At 45.7% G+C, this 14,832-nt stretch overlaps 1 long non-coding RNA gene across 1 annotated transcript; it reads right to left on the minus strand.

Annotated features, from left to right (window-relative positions):
* Positions 1–1,865: 1,865 nt before the first annotated feature.
* Positions 1,866–8,188, minus strand: LOC306643767. Its single transcript, XR_013759050.1, has 3 exons — positions 8,014–8,188; positions 3,956–4,151; positions 1,866–2,174 (listed from the first exon to the last, which is right to left on the minus strand). It is a non-coding gene; the product is annotated as an uncharacterized lncRNA (long non-coding RNA).
* Between the last annotated feature and the right edge of the window lie 6,644 nt (positions 8,189–14,832).

Here is a 14,832-nt window from a genome sequence, read left to right on the forward strand (position 1 = left end):
TCCTTTTCCTCTTCTGTTTCCTGTTGAGTAAGTGAACACTTTTGGTACTCCACATGTGCAGGGCTGCCTCAACACAGGCCTGAAGCACTGGGATTCACCTTCCACGGAATGGAGTCTCTGAACCTATGAGCCCAAATAAGCATTTTTTTCTTTGTAAATTGATTTTCTCATGTATTTTGTTACAGTAATAGTACAGAAATTTCCCCCTTCACTCTAACTCAGGGCAAGAGCAGCTCAAGTGTTGGCAAACCTGAATAATGCAGGATGACTCACTTCAGTTGATATTAGTGAGATAATGTACGACAACTCAAAAGAAGCAAAGACACCACTATCCCAAATCCAGTGCCTCACATGGATTTTTTATCAAGGAAAATATACAGGCAAAATGTCATAGGGAATGCTGTGAGTACCACCAACATGACCAAAGAGAGGGTGGGATTCAGGGTTGGTCGACTGCAAATCAGATCACATCCTTGCTGTGTCATCCCAGGTCTACTTACTGAATAACTGAATTCATGATTAGAAATCAGATATCAGTCACAAGAGTGATGCACAGCTTCCTGTCCAGGCAGTGGGTGGTGGGTTGGAGGAGATGCCATCCCACCCTGAAGTCCAGAATAAACTTCTTCTAAGTATATTCTTTCAGCCCTATTGAGCATGCCAGTGCAACAACAGTCAGTACACACAGCACTTTCACTAATAAGAGCCCTCTGGTAAACCTCTGAATTTTGTCAGTTTTCTAGTCAATGCAAAGAAATGGAAAGGATTGAACCTGAAATGAAATCTCCAAGAATCGCTAAGAGCATCTGTGTGCTTAGTAAGTATTCAAGCCACTTCCACACTTAATGGGGAGAGCTGTGCATAATATCAGTGTTAGTGGCTCGCCCTCCTGGAGACACAGGCAGGACACAGCCAGGGTCACCTCAGAGTGGAGTTAGAGCCGCCACTAAAAACTACACTCACCCCAAGGGCAACTGCAATGTTCTCAGAAAGGCCTAAGCCACTTACAAACAGCAGACACTCCTCACTTGGAGAGAGGAGCAGTCCAGGGCAGAACTGTGACCCACATACCTATACACACAACACTCACAACCATATATGCACACACCAGTGCACGCATGTCCTCACAGCACACACAACCTGACTTGCACACTCCAATCATGATCACCCCCAGCACACAACTGCATGCACACATTTCAATGATAACATGCACACACGCACACACACACACACACTGCCACATGTGCACACTTTGATGCACACATACCCTCACAGCACACATAGCCACATGTGCACACTCGAATCCATGCATATCCACACAGAGCCACATGCACACATGCACATGTATGCCACTACCACACAAACCAATACAAACACACCCAAACAATACACACAGCCACACACATGCACACCAATATATTCACACCCACAGAGCACACACAACTTCACGTGAACACTCCAGTGCATACCACACAGCATACACAGTTTTACATGCACACATGCAACTGCATGCATACCCACACACAGGCACATGCACACACTCCAATGCAAACATACCCACACAGCACACACAGTCATACATGCATGCTCCAATGCATGAGTACCACACAGCACACAGCCAAACACACCTACTCCATTGCAAACATAATGACACAGCACACACAGCCACTCACACACACACCAATGCGTGCACACCTACACAGAACAACAACATGCACACACTCCATTTCCAGCTGTGATCCATCTTGCTCAAATCCCACGTAGGCAAGAGAAAGCATTTCTGTGGGAGGGATGGGCTGACTGTGAAATAAAATCTATCAGGTTTATGTTTCAGAAATAAAGACAAAGGCAAGAATATTTTCAGGGCAGGGTTGTGAGAGTTGGGCAGTCCTGAAGGATCTGGCCCAACAAAGAAGCAGCTGAGCTTACTTTATTTATAGTGGTACAGATCAAGAGGGACCTGTAGGGTGTCTTTGAGAGAAACAAGATAGGGGTGGGGGCAAGCAGTCCATTTGTCTCTAGCGGATCACTCCCATCTCCAGTGGTGAACTAAGGCAGGATACCCCATGACTCAGGGGTTGGGAACAGTGGATATCCGACTGTGAGTTCCTGAGGTCAGGCATTCCTGGCTAATGACTCAAACTTCACCTGGTCCACATACCAGTCCTGGATGACTTCTTGCAGGACACAAACATTAGGATGAGCTGTTAACTTCCACTCCAAGGGGCGATGTTGTGAAGAGCTCGGCTGTGTGTTCCATGTGTAAGGAGCCTGGGAGTTGCGGCTACACCTTAAGAGCAATGACAGTCTGAGAAAACTGCATAGTCAGCAACTCCTTTCAGACCCATGAAGGAAAGGAACTCATGGAACAAACAGCTCCACAAATTGCAGAGGCTGACAGGCTAACACAGAGTCAGGAAATGCTGGAAGAGTGCCAGGGTGTAGGTATGAGGTGTCTCCAAAAGCTCGTGTGTGAGGCAATGCAGGGATGTCTGGGGAGAGATGATTGGGGTATGACAGCTGAAGCAACTGCTGCCTTAATCCCCTGATGGGTTACCTGGGTGCTGACTGAAGGCAGGTAGGGTGGGCTGGAGGAGGTGGGCACTGGGGTCCTGCCTTTGAGGTGTATATTTCATACCTGGTGAGTGGACTCCCTCTCTGCTTCCTGATCACCATGAGAGCCCTTCTGTCCACCTCATTCCTGCCACATCAACCAGATTCCCCTCAGCTCTGAGGAATGGGGCAAGCTATCTGTGGACTGAGACCTCTGGAATCCTGAGCCCCCAAGTAAACTGTTCTCCTTAAAATTGCTATTGTCAGGTCTTTTGGTCAAGTAATAAAAAAACTGCAGAGTAAACCAGTAGGACATTTTGGCTGCTACATATATTTCTTCAAAGGGTCAAAATTAAATATATATATATATATATATATATATATATATATATATTGGACTTCAAAGAAGGAAGTGTGTGTGTTTTGTGTTTGTGCAATTATATCATTTATGAAAGTTGCTATTCAGTTATACTGTGTACATGTGACTGTGCACATACGTCTGAGAGTGCACATGTGTATAAATGTAGGAACACAGTTATATCATGGAGATGCTCATGTGTGTAAATGTAGAAACATATGTGTTACAACATGTGGGTGCTAATGTGTATAACTGTAGGGACCCATGTGTTATATCATGTAGGTGCACATGTGTATAAATGTAGGAACAGGTGTTATATCATGTAGGTACTCATGTGCATAAATGTAGGAACACTTGTGTTATATCATGTAGGTGCTTGTGTGTATAAACCTAGGAACACATGTGTTATATCATGTAGATGCTCATGTGTATAAATGTAGGAACACAAGTTATATCATGTGGGTGCTCATGTGTATAAATGCAGGAACACAGGTGTTATATCATGTAGGTACTCATGTGTATAAATGTAGGAACACATGTGTTATATCATGTAGGTGCTTGTGTGTATAACCTTAGGAACCCATGAGTTATATCACGTAGGTGTTCATGTGTATAAATGTAGGAACATGTGTTATATCACATAGGTGCTCATGTGTGTAAATGAAGGAACATGTGTTATATCACATGGGTGCAGGGGTGTATAAATGTAGGAACACACTTCAATTCCAGCAGAATAATTTTGAAAAACAATGTGATTCTAGACGTAGGGTAAGAAAAATGAAAGCCTTCTTGAAATTGAAGATTTTCTAATTGAGGCTTGGGAGATGACTCATAATAGGAGGCATCATTGAACTGTTCCCAAATTTGTTCTTCTACTAATGGAGCCAAACCATAAAGAAAAATCCTTTTACTGGCCAAATCAGCTTTGGAAAATATGGAATCACAACAAAACAAAAAATTAATTTACAAGAATCATCATATATGCTGAGTCCCAAAGTTCAGGAAGAAAGCAGGCAAGAACCCCAGGCAATGGATAGGTCCCACTCACCCAGATGATTGACAGTGCTCTGCCTCAACTGTGTCCTCAGGGGTTTCTGCTCCAGGATCTGTTAGGTGGAGGATAGCTGTGCTCCAGGGACATGGGGCTTCCTGTACTCCCTCTTGAGCTCCATGAGCTATCTCTCCTCTGTGTTGGTGCTCAGCTGCCAGGCACATGGGTGGTGGGTGTTGATGCAGCTTCCTGGAGAAATGGACATGTTATCATGACATAGTGCTCCTCTAGATCCCTGGATGTCCTTGCTCCAAAGGGTGCCCTGCCAAAAATTAGTAGAGCTGCCTCCACTCTCCACTGATTACCATTAGTGTATCTTTATCCATCCATTTACTCTTTAACAGACTCATATTATAAAGTGGGGTTTCTTACAGACACCATGGAGTTGGCTCTCTCTCTTTCTCTCTCTTTCTCTCTCTCTCTCTCTCTCTCTCTCTCTCTCTCTCTCTCTCTCTCTCTCTCTCAGCACATTCACACACTAAAGTGATATATCTGTATTTAATATAGCAGTAATTAATATAGCTGTATTTAATCAATTCCCTGAATCAGGAATAAGCAAAGTTAATTCTGAACAGCTCTTTTCTCTGGATGAAAGGTCTTACATCAGAGAGATGCATTCCACTGGTAATGGAAGAAAACAGGAACCCACACTCTCTTCCAAATCTGGCAAATATCCTCGTGCTATCCTGTATCCTGTAGTCAGGACACAGGGCCTGGGCAGAGAGAGGAGTGGGCAGGTGCAGGGCTGTGTGGGGAGAGGCAGCCTCTGCTCCACCCACTGACAGGCGAACCCGAGAGGAGGTTGTGCTGGAGGCTGAGGCTCTGTGGATGGAGCTCTGATCCTGTACTGACAGTCATAATCTGCCATGGCCTTACCCTGGAGGTGCTGATGGTGAGAGTGAAATGTGTCCCTGACCCAATGTCACGGACCCTCAGTGGGACCCCATCTGCCTGTGGGATGCCCAGGAGATGATCAGCTTAGGAGACTGTCCTGGCTGCTGCTGGTACCAGGCTAAGTAGTGCATATTATCAGAATCCCATAAGAGACTCCGGCTAGACTTGCCGCTGATGGTGACCCTCTCTCCTGCAGACACAGCCAGGGGGCCTGGAGTCTGAGTCATCATGATGTCCCCACATGCACCTGGAATTAGGATGCATAATAATCAAACAAGCACACACCATATAATAGGCTACTTAGAATGTGCTTTCTAATAATAATTCATGATTCAATTAGATTCATAAATAGACATTCTATTACATGAACTCATAACCAAATTTTAAAAACCATTATCAATACTTGAAATAATTTTTATACCAGGACATATTTCAGATGACATGGTGTCACTTTTAAATTCCTCACCAGAGGCCCAGAGCCACAGGAATATGGACACCCTGGTCTGGGACACCAAGCTCCTGCCCCCGCCCTCCTGATGAGCTCAGTCTCATGCAATGTCTGCATTTATACAATGTGGGCACCTGGGTGGGGCCTGCAGCAACCTGTGCAAAGCAGTCAGCACACGGGAAGGAAAGGCCTGGACTGTGCTGGAGAAAGATCTGATGACAATCAAGAGACAAATGACCAGAAATTGTTGAGAGGGGAGAAGAAAAACACGGAACTCAACACAGAAGATGAAAGAGAAGCGTGACTAGATGGGTGAAGAAACAGTAGTTTGAATCAAACGTGTGATTCTGCATTGAGTTCACAGAACTGAGAGGCACCTACCTCTCATCAACCACCTGGTGAAATGATAAAGTTGCCAGAAAAACAGCAAATCAACACACAAAACAGCAAGATGAAGGGAGGGAAGGAGGAAGATGGAGGAAAGGGTAAAGAAGAAAGGGGGACAAATAGAAGTGACAACCATGGGGCCAGTTTCTATCACCCATGACCAGGACAGGCCTGGGCACTGGACACCTTGGCCCTGAGGCTCTGAGCAGCACTGTCCACACCAGAGCTCCAGGACCTGGCTCTGCAGCCACACCCAGGAGGTAGCCCACCACCCACTCCTGGGGAGGCCTGCAGGACCCCCTTCAGGGCAGGCGTCGGGCTCTCAGCTAGACTCAGTGAGAACCAGGACACTGCACAATACCCTCCCAGGACTGACAGGAGGGCAGCAGGCTCTGAGTACCTGGGAGCAGCAGGACTTCCCTGGGAGTCACTTGTGGCTTAAAAATTTGGATTTCTGTCTATCAATTGACTATTTTGGCCACAAAAATAAAAATCACAAACAACATATCTATGGAAATATACAAAGAATTACAAGTCATTAAAATACTTGTACATTCCTTGTTTATCTAGATTTTCAGGATCCAGTGGGGATATTGTGAAGATGCAGACTCCTCTCTCCCTGCCTGTCACCCCTGGACAGCCAGCCCCCATCTCCTGCAGGTTCAGTCAGAGCCTCTTACACAGTAATGGAAACACCTATTTGCACTGGGTTGTACACAAGCCAGGCCAGTCTCCATGGGGCCTAATATATCATGTTTCCAACAGATTCAGTGGGGTCCTAGACAGGTTCAGTGGCAGTGGGTCAGGGACAGACTTCACACTGAAAATCAGCAGGGTGGAGGCTGAGGATGCTGGGGTCTATTACTGTGCACAAGTACACAACTTCCTCCCACTGTGGTACAGCCCCAAACAAAAACCTCCTGCCGGGGTGGCCCAGCTGCCACATGTGCTGCTGGTCTAGCAACAGCTCAGCAGACGCTCTGAGTATGTGAGAGGAAGATTCTGGGGACTCAGGGAACAGGGTGCAACTGAGGGCTGTGGACCACGACTGCCTCAACCACAGCTCAAGTCAAACCCATTCATGGCCCTGTCAGCTGCAGCAGCCTGGCCTGGCACATGGAGGACAGGAGCAGATAGGTCCAGGCACCTTCAGATGGACACACGGGAAGATAGCAAGACTGACCCAGGGGTAAGATATTGTAGGGAATTCTTATGATGCCTTCATGCTTGGAAAAGCTGCTCTTTGTGAAATTGGGATTCAAACCTAATTGCAAACACCACAACCCTTTGCAATATTAATAAAAGGAAAATTATGAAAATGGCTTTTAGGTTGGTACTCAAACTTGCATTTCTCTTACTATTGCAGGATTCAGCTCAGAGACAGTGATAATGCAGGTTCCAACCTGTTTTCTGTCACCTCTGGCCTGCCTGCCTCCTTCTTGGGAAGGATCAGAGTTGGAAAAGTGACTCAGGCTCCTAGAAGTGGGAAGGTCGTCCCTGGTGCTGAACGTGATTTGTAGATAATAGGGCACCTGGTGAATGCAATGAAAGTCCAAGGTTCTGTTTTTATTCAGGTTTAATTTTACACAAGAATGTTTATGTGGAATGAAAAGTACTCACAATTTTTTTAAATTTGAAAAGGAATTTTTGGGGTAAGTCCTTTTTAAAATGTTTGGAATCCCAGGTGAATGAAGACATTATATCAGAGGGAAACTGGATGAAAGCAGGCAGCTGGATGTCCCTGCTCTGTGGAGGACCTGCTCACAGAGAGGCCACCCTAATGGAGACATGGAGGGGTTTAAAAGGTGGACATGGGAAGGCACCCTTCAGTGGGAGCACGTGAATCAGTGCTGACTGCTCAAACATTGGGTTAGTACCTTGTGCAGATGGAGATGAACAGATACCTGGAGAGCTTGAAACTGTGTTAGCAAAAGAAGCAGAAAAAGTGTAATTAAAGGATGACACTGTTTCATAACATGCAAATTTCATCCCTAAATCTCTGGGAGGGAAACCAGAGCTTGTGCCCACAAGGCACCTTCTCCACCACTGACCACCATCCCCCCATACCCTCAAGACAAACCTGACCAGGACCACCTGGGGAAGACACAGCCTGATTCCCCAACATAAAAAGAGCAGGGGAAATGAACTCTAAAAGCTTAGCTACTAGTTTGGGCAAAATTTTACACAAAAATGCAGAATGCATGCAGAGAAACAGTAAGAAGTAAAAAAAATTTTAAAAAGTGATGGCAAAGCTGTATTGCCTACTTGCTGTGTGAAGCAATGCAGGTTCCGTGGGTGAACACACACACTAAGGTACCTTACCTAATATTAGCATCATACAAAGATGGTGCATGGATTTAGGATTTAACAGTTCCTAAAATGTCCATGAAGTGTAAGAGTGCTCATGCTTCTGAGTTACTTCTGGAAAAATAAAGAGTTGTTGTTTTGTTTTCTCTTTGAGAGTTTGCCCTGATAAAGAGTGGTTTTTGAAGAACTCAGTTTTCTGTAACAGATAAAAGCAGTCCTCAGTACATTGCCTATATTCCGGTACATTGCCAACATTCCAGCAGCATCTCAAGGCCATGGGCTCCACATGGTGCACACACAAGGGCACAGAGCCTCCCCAGCCTGGGCTCCTGCCTGCCTGTGTGGAGCAGCCCCTGCCTGGCCCTGGTGGACACAACCTGAGCAAGAGTCTCTGTTGGATCTCTGACTTGTGGGCAGAGGTGACCCTCTCACACCCTGAGTGCTATGAAGGCACAAAAGAAAACCTGAGTGGATGCAGGAAGACACCACAATGTCCTCTTCACTTCCTGTAATGCTGCTGTCTGACCAAGTAAAAATACATAACTACATTCATGCTTGAAACAGATCCGCCCTTCAAAGCCTGAGGCCTGGGTGAGGATTTTTGCAGGTTCATTTTGCACTCTAGTGGGCAAAATTGGGACACCTTGGCTCAGAATTAAGTGAGTGGAACCTGAAGGTGAGACCCCTTGATGTCCACAGGATCCTGTGCCCTCTGCTCTCCTCATTGATGCTCCAAGAGGACAGCCCACTCACCTGTCCATCTCGATAACACAGACACTCAAACCCAGGGACAAGCTCAGAAACCAGCTGTCATGCCTGGGAACCAGAGAAGAGGCCAGAGCAGAAATGTCTAACCAGATCACTCACAGAGTTCAGGAGAGCTGAGGCCAAAACCAGGAGTCAGCTGTGAATCTCCTGACCCATCCTCCTTCTCCACTCAAGTAGACAGAAAAACAGCAGGATAAAATATTTCAGCATAAAGTTTTAAAAATTCTCTGAACTTATTTAAACAGATGCTTTAAGATTAGGCTTCTTTTCTCCTCTAAGATCAGTGTGAAGTGAGTAAAAGCCTTCCTCACCATACTGAGGTCTACTGAGACAGTGTGAAGCTTAGATATTGAACTTTGTCTTTTTCTCACAGCAAATAACAAGACCTGTGTCTCGTATCCTGTGTGTGAACTTAAACATGACACTTCCATCATGAGACTTCCATGTAAGAGGTCACTCAGAGTGATACCCATTGGTCAAGTGGTTTCACAGTGCCCAGGCTCACAGCACCTAGTGTGCTACAGAGATTGGGCCACCCTAAATTGAGAAGAGCAGTGAAGAAACCTCCCACTAGTGGCAGCGTGAGGAGAAAGACCAGAGTCTGCAGCAGCATCCAGACTCCACCAGGAGCAATGCCTGGTGTCCCCTGCGCTCTCCAGCTCAGGAGCATGGTCCAGACACCTTTTCATGCAGGTCACAGAGCTCCCAAACAGCTGCAGGATCTGAAGGGAACTGTCAAAAGCCAGTGCTCACTGCTGCCACCTTCTGGGAAGTCCCCAATACTGCATGTTCTCCAAAATGTCCCTCCTTTTTCCAGGAAGGTTGCCTTCCTTCTCCTGGGGCCCTCTTGTGATGCTGAGCCAAGCTGCAGAGCTACTTCAGCATCTCAAGGTGTTGAGCTATGCAGAGCCCCACCCCTCACCAGTCCTTTGTCTTCATCTTCATGTTGAAAACGGGCTCACACAGAACATGTGACGTGATTGGTCCATCCTATGGGGTTCCTAGTGCTCTGCCCTCATGGGAGACACACTCCTGACAGCCCCGGGCAGACAGCGCCACACACTGGTGGCTCTGTGCACTGCAGCAGCTTGCTGTCTGCTGCTGAGATGGTCTTTAACTACCAGCTGACCACTCTTTCCTCACCTTCATGTCTGGCTGGTGACAAAGAAAAAAATAAATACAAAGGCGGAAGTTTCTTCCAAAGCAAAATATGACAGTCCAAACCCTTCTTTATTGATATGTGTTTATGCACAATATAGATCCTGTGTTTCTCAAAATTCTCACATTTTTAATATTGAAATCTTTTTGCCCTCATTTTAAATTTTTCAATATTGCATTAACATATAATTCATACAAATACATATTGGGGTCCTCCTAAAATTGCCCTCCAAGACAAATGCCCCCCTGGCCTCAGCCTGTTCTGCAGCCTGATCTAGAATCCCAAGAGCACAGTTGATTCTAAACACTAGACCCCTGTCTTTCTGATAAGGAGACTGACCTGGGATCAGCTCCCCCCTCATGGAAGATGCAGGGGTTCAGCTCCCCCAGGGAGGGACTGTGCTGTGTACTCAGGTTCTGCTTTCTTCTGCCACAGGGATTCTCCTGACATGTCCACACCACTCAATCCAAACTGATCTCATGAAAAAAAAAAAAAAAAAAAAAAGAATGAAATGATGGCATTTGCTGGTGAATGGATGGAACTGGAGAGCATCATGCTAACTGAAATAATCCAGAGTCAGAAAGTCAAGGATCCAGTGTGATCTCCCCTATGCAAAAGCCAGAGCAAAAAGCAGTGAATTCGATGTCATAAGGACAGAGGGAAGAACAGTGGAGAAGGAGACAGAAATGGAGGGATGTTAGAGAACAAGGGAGGTAGGAAGTGTGGAATGGATGTGACCACATCACATCTGGTGCGTGGACACAGATGGTGAATAACCACAGTGAAATCCAGCTCCATAAGTGTCTGTGACACATCAATGAAAAGAAGAAGATAAATAAACAGAAGGAAGACAATGAGAGGAGAGAAGGAGAAGAGGGGAGGGAAGAAGGAGGGAAGAGTAGGGACTGGTGACTGAAACAGAGTAATTGAATTCCAGGCCTATAAGACAATGTCTCACTGAACCCAATTGTCATGCACAAATGTAAAGCACAGATAGAAGCATTTAAAAATTAAATAGGGACTGAATTAAAATGTTGGCAAGAGGAAATCTAGCTACCTAGAAAATAGCATTATAAGTGATTTGGTTTAAAATATGAAATAATGATCATTATCAGATTTAAACTGCACCTGAGGAAACTCAGGGCCACATCAAAAGGTCCTCCAGGTATAGGTTGAGGAAGTTCTGAAGGCCAGGAGGAAAGCTGAGGGAGTCTGCCCAACCCACGTTCCAGCAAGGAGTCCCACACCCTGGACCTTTCTGAGCTTTCCGTGTTCCTGCCCAATGGGCTCCAACTCATCCTCTGCCATTTCCTTCACTCCTTCACATTCAGAAAAAACACATAAAGAAACTGATCTGGAGAACCTGCAATCACACCTGTCCCTCTGGGTGTCCAGAGGGAGTCTGCACACTCAGGACAGGAGGACAGCCACAGAGGTGTATTTAAAGCAAGTTAAACATGACAGGGGCTTAGCTGCTCGTGACCCAGACTCCAAGTTCCACACTGTGGAGAGGGTGTGTCAGAGGACCTGGGCTGTGTTACGCCACCTACAATTTCCCTCAGTGCTTGACAAGGATTCCACTGAGTAATAAAGGTGTTTGCAAAGACTCATCTTCTTGGAAATTGGGTGGTGGACTTTCCTTCCTTGATTGCTTAATATGTGTATGTTTACTATAAATATTTTATGTGTTTTCCCTGAAAACAGGGGTCTTAACAGAACCAGGGTTAAAACATAAGAACAGACTTCTAATGGAACAGTGATTTCAGATTTAGTCATTTGTAATGAAACTTTGAGTAACCAAGAATGTTATGAGAAAATACAAAAATAGATTGTAGCTGCCAATCCCCTGTTGACTACTTTCAGATGACATGACGTATGTAGGCAAATAACTCCAACCCCATCAGGAATGATTAACAGGTACAGAAGAAATAAAGAAAATAGAGTTCATACAGTTAAAACACCTTGTGACAATGCTTATTTAATTAATGGAAAGCCTTGACATCCTTACAGAGAAATGACTCTTTAGACCCTCCTTTATCTCCCACGGGATATTTAGATGTAAAATCAGGACATGTTATAATCTGGTTTGAAAGTATACATACAAGAGTGCAAGATATTCCATTTCTTAAAGATTAGGATTTACTAAATGCTGTAAATAATATTGGCCACCTATCCCCCGGAGAAAATGTTCCTCAATGTTAAATTCACACAGTAGAAGATGATGTCATATTACTGTTAGCTTAAACTGTCTAGCACTTATTAACCACGGCAGTAGCCACACAACTGACATTCACTCAACCCTGCTGAACTTGCTTTAACCTTTATGATTAGTTAGGCAATATTAATATCTTATTGTTTAGTTATAGGTTATCATAAGTAAGCAATTACTAAAAATAATTAGAATACTTCATTCCCTGGTCTAGTAATGATTATACAAGATATATTTGTTAGTTTTCCTTGTGATCTTTTTCTGTTCTGGAAAAACATGTGTAACTGTCAACCTTTTAATGTATAGAAAGCTGGCTGAGAAAAATAAAATTTAGAACTTAGCATCCATTCCTTGAGTTTGTGTTGCTTTGTTCTCCACCTCACAAATGCCTACTCCATCGACTGTGACCACTACGACCCCTGCTAGGGCTGGACCCTGGCAGGGCTGTGGGGAAAATCAGTTGGGTCTTGTTGGTCAAAAACATAAATATATAAAACAGAGGCTCACTCTTCTCCAGCTTGGGAGGAAGAATTCTAATAATAATAACCTCATTCATGCACCCAGAACCCTCTCCCCAAGGACACCTCACAGAGCAAGACACAGGAGAAAGTCAGCAAAGGTGGACTCAAGTGACACATGGTCACAGTGAATCAGTCCTCTTCTCTTACAGGGAATCTCCTTCTAAATGCTGGACTTGTGACAGCTGCTGTCCATGGTCCTTGACCAGCAAGAGAAGAGGGAAAAGAATGCTCTGTCTTCAGTGAGAAAGAACTGGCAGAATCCTCCTCCCCTGTCCACTCTCTCCAGTGGCCTCCAGGGGTTCCTCTCTTGGGGAGAGTTTGGAAGGCTCTGAGTGCCAGACACATGGAGATGACCAGAACAGGATGCCCACCAGTTTATAGACCCAGCTCCTGAAATCTCACACTCACTGTCTCAGGTGGACACGTCCCTTCTCCTGTGGCCTTGGGCAGGGCTAGTGGGTCTCCAGCTAAAACACAGGTTTTGTTCCCACAAGCTTCTTTTGACACTCACTTTTGCTCTTATTTCCTTCATCAAGTAAGGAAATTTTGACATCTAACACTGTCCCTGATCTTCTTATTTCTCCAGGGGACTGCAAACACCAGAAATTCTTGATCTACCAGATCTCCATGCTCTGGGTAGAAGAATTTCAAAATAAATACCTGTGAGGTGGACTTGTCTCCTTCACTCATTGACTGGGAGGAAGCCAGCAGGGATGTCACACCCCTACTGGGAGCTGACCTGCAGACTACGTCCATATCCTAAGGACTGCACTGGCTTAGAAGGACAGGCCCTGGGCACAGAGCCCCTCACAGCCAGGATTTCTTTAGGGTGTCTCCTACCCTCACCATAGGCAGCCTGAACTGTTCCTCTACTGTATTTCCCCAAAATGTAGTAGATATGCGATGTCCCTGAGCTCACAAGGCAGGCCCCATGCTCCCTCACTCTCTCCACCCAGCTCCCACCAGGACATTTGCATGCTGCTCCCTGGGGAGGACCTGCCTGCAAGGCTGACATAAAAGCTCAGCTCTAACTCGGCCTTCATTCACCAGGACTCGTCAGTTCACCTTCTCAAAATGAGGCTCCCTGCTCAGCTCCTGGGACTGCTGATGCTCTGGATCCCCGGTGAGGACAGAGGGGATGAGGAAGGAGAAGGGGGAGGGAGATAAGCCCTGGGCCCCATTCTGCCCATGTGTGCTCTGTCCACATGAGAGGTGAGCCAGTCTGTCCTTCAGGATGAAGTAGGTGGTTTGATTAATGTGAGAAAGAAGATTTCAGAAGGAGCAAGTGAGAAGCCCCTCATGGAGGCTTTGATCAAAATTATCAATAGAAAAGGAGGATGCACTAAATGAATTCTAGAGATGTGACTCTAACTAAAATACATGGGTCCTGTTTAAAAATTAAAAATTTGTTGTATAAATCAAAATCAAAATTAATTTTGTGGAAAGAAAGTAAAGAAAAAACAAAATGTGTCATAATATTTGTACATAACCCTGCATTTTTTGTCACTATTTCAGGATCCATTGCGGAGATTTTGATGACCCAGTCTCCCCTCTCCATGCCTGTCACCCCTGGACAGTCAGCCTCCATTTCCTGCAGGTCAAATCAGAGCCTCCTACACAGTAATGGATACACCTATTTGCACTGGGTTGTACACAAGCCAGGCCAGTCTCCACGGGGCCTAATATATAGGGTTTCTAACAGGTTCACTGGGGTCCCAGACAGGTTCAGTGGCAGTGGGTCAGGGACAGACTTCACACTGAAAATCAGCAGGGTGGAGGCTGAGGATGCTGGAGTCTATTACTGTGCACAAGGTACACAATATCCTCCCACAGTGGTACAGCCCGGAACAAAAACCTCCTGCCTGGGTAGCCCAGCTGCCACATGTGTTGCTGGTCTGGCAGCTGCACAGCAGATGCTCTGAGTGTTAGAGAGGAAGATGCTGGGGACTCAGGGAACAGGGTGCAACTGAGGGCTGTGGACCACAACTGCCTCGGCCACATGTCAGACCAAACCCATTCATGGCCCTGTCAGCTGCAGCAGCCTGGCCTGGCACATGGAGGACAGGAGCAGAGGGGGCTAGGCACATTCTGATGAACTGACAGGATGAGCATGAACACTGCCCATTGAGCAGGACCTTTGTCCTGGGAAAGAATCTAGCACAGGAGACAATTGAGTA

The sequence above is a fragment of the Sciurus vulgaris genome, assembly GCF_902686455.1.
Source record: "Sciurus vulgaris genome assembly, chromosome: 14".
NCBI lineage: Eukaryota > Metazoa > Chordata > Mammalia > Rodentia > Sciuridae > Sciurus > Sciurus vulgaris.